The sequence below is a fragment of the Podarcis filfolensis genome (assembly GCF_964270895.1).
Source record: "Podarcis filfolensis genome assembly, chromosome: 13".
Taxonomy (NCBI): domain Eukaryota; kingdom Metazoa; phylum Chordata; class Lepidosauria; order Squamata; family Lacertidae; genus Podarcis; species Podarcis filfolensis.
The window spans coordinates 42,440,946-42,443,711 of NC_139615.1; the positions used below are offsets into that span (position 1 = coordinate 42,440,946).

The following is a 2,766-nucleotide window of genomic DNA, read 5'->3' on the forward strand; positions in this document are numbered from 1 at the left end:
ATCTTTGCTTTTGTGTGTGAGTGAGGTGGGTGGGTGTTTTGGATCAGGTTAGCCATATTGATTTGTATGCTGTTGGTGGATTATTGTCATTGTCTTGTTGGGCTGTGTATGTGATAAAGGGGAGCCATACTGGGGTAAAGGCGTCTTCTTCTGTTTGTCCCCGTGTCAGTTTCAGTTTATTGGTTAATTTTTCTAGTAGGGCTGTTTCCTATACTATTTGGTACCATTGGTCCATGCTTACTCCTGACAGGGACGAATGTGTACTTGAGCTCGGATTGAGCATCCAGTAGTTGTCCTTGCCCCAAGCCGGGTCGGGTCACAGAGTACCTTGACGAAGCAGTTGTTGAGCGACAGGTTGTAGCGCATGGAATTGCGCCAGCCTGTGTAGGTGCCACAGAAGAAGGGGAAGCAGCCCATCAGGTAGTTGTTGATTTCAGCCAGTCAGGTGCCCCCCGGCGGAGTCCCGGATCGCCATGGCGATCAGCACGATGTACAAGTAGGGAGGTGTCGGGCGACGAATGCAAGGCTTCCTCAGTGCTGTTTTTGTGTTGCCGGGTGGATGCTCCGAGCCTTGGCATAGAGAGGCCCCGATGCCGTGGCTGGACTGAGGGCGGCACAATCGCATTGAAGCCCAGCTCGCTGTCCCCAGGCAGCAGCGGCGACATGCTGCTTTCCTGGTCGCTGCTGAGCTTGTCCTCGTAACAAGGGGCGAAGATCTCCAGCTTCATGGTGGCGTCTCCAGCCTTGAAGGGGCCCAGCTCGGCTCCCCCCACCCACGGGTCTCTTCTTCCTCAGGGATAATCAGTGGGCCTTCCGAGCGCAGCAATGGGACGGTGTAGGCTCGGATCTCCAGGGGGAGGGGATGCTAACAAAAGTTGAGGTGCATCTCTCCTTTACACAATGGGGGGGCCTCCCCTAAGGGGCGACAGTTCCCTTTCTTCCACGGGGGAGTCATGGAATGTGTCTCGCGGCTTCAGAACAATGTCTCTGTCTCCCTGGAGGAGGAGAGCAAAAATCGGGGTTCCCACACTAGCAACCCTACAAAAAGCAGAGCTACAGGAGAAGTTTCTGAAGCCTGGATTCCTTTGAGAAAGGATATTGGGGCAGAATGTAGTGGCGAGGTCTCTTTCTGCCCCCATCTTAGTTTGTGAGCAAGAAGGGGGTTTGTTTCCTGAAATATACTCGGAGTCGAGAGTGGATTTCATAATAATAATAATAATAATAATAATAATAATAATAATAATAATAATATCTTTATTGTCATTGCCCCCTCTCAGGGACAACGAAATTACTTATTCATGCTCTTTATTCAGCTCATAGTGGTGAGGAGGAAAGGAAGTTCCCCCAGAATGTCTGCTTTGTATACATTATTTACACAATGGGCCGCACGTGATTGGCTAATTCCGGGATTCACTTGTAGGTCAATCAGGTTGCTGCATTTTGCATCCTATTCAACTCAGTATATAACATTTCCACACCCCAAGTCGCCTTTTTCGAAATCAAAACCAACGCGTTGTGCTCCTAGCGTGCGTGGAGTCGGCTGGTTTTCAAGTGTTTTCTCTTGGCAGTCCTCAATGGTGCGTTGTTGAGCAAAGCCAGCCTCTGCTGGCTTTCCCCCCCAGATGATGATCCATGGCGGCGCTTGTCAGACTCAACTAAATTTGGGGGTGCTGGCGGATCTCTGCACCCCGGAGACGCATATGCTAAAGACACCCCTGGCAGTGATTGAGTTTCAAGGCTTTATGGAGGCCTCTGGAGCAGACTGCGGAAACAGGAGAAAGGGTCTGCTTTATATACAGTTCAGCCAGCCCCCTGGCGACACCCACCTTGTGCACGATTGGCTGTTTTGCGCCCCGCAACAAATCAAAGTGCAGGTTTTAGAAGCCTGGTCCGCCTTGTGATGCAGATTCCAGCTCAGAGCAGGAGACACTAAGGAAAAAACATTCAGAACACCTGACACCAACCACTTTCCTTGGAGCAACAGAGTGCAAGGCTTCTGTGTTGCCCCACAGGCTGCCAAGGTCTGAAGAAGACTGAACTGTGGCGCTGTGGTCTAAACAACTGAGCCTCTTAGGCTTGCCGATCAGAAGATCAGCGTTTCGAATCCCTGCGATGGGGTGAGCTCCTGTTGCTCTGTCCCAGCTCCTGCCAACCTAGCAGTTCGAAAGCATGCCAGTGCAAGTAGATAAATAGGTACCGCTGCGGCAGGAAGGTAAATGGCATTTCTGTGCGCTCTGGTTTCCATCACGGTGTCCTGTTGAGCCAGAAGTGGTTTAGTCATGCTGGCCACATGACCTGGAAAGCTGTCTGTGGATGAATGCCGGCTCCATCAGCCTGAAAGCAAGATGAGCGCCGCAACCCCATAGTCGCCTTTGACTGGACTTAACCGTCCAGGGGTCCTTTGCCTTTACCTTTTTTAATACAGCCTTCAAGTTTCTTTGGAGCAACACGGCAAGGCCCCAGGGCAGGGGAGGACTGTCTCGACGACCTGCAGTTTGCCCCAGATTGCCGATGTGGCAGACGGCAGGGGCACTGGGTCACGGAGCAAGGGACGACTGACACTCCTGCGATGCCACCCCATAGCCGGATGCATCTGTTTGGGAAAATATAAAGATTTGGAAAACAAACAGACACACTCTGAACTGACGAAGCTGGAAAAAAACCTACATGATGTACAGTCTTTGGTGTAAAAGATCGAACTTCAAAGAGATCCTCATCATGATGTTTGGAATCCGGAAGGGCTTTGTATGTTTTTTTTTCTTCTTC

The 2,766-nt window shown here is 51.0% G+C and overlaps 1 pseudogene across 1 annotated transcript; it reads right to left on the reverse strand.

Annotated features, from left to right (window-relative positions):
* Window positions 1-208: 208 nt before the first annotated feature.
* LOC310748672 (forkhead box protein Q1-like) lies at window positions 209-1,199 on the reverse strand (annotated as a pseudogene). The gene has a single exon. The product of its transcript is annotated as a forkhead box protein Q1-like (transcript).
* Between the last annotated feature and the right edge of the window lie 1,567 nt (window positions 1,200-2,766).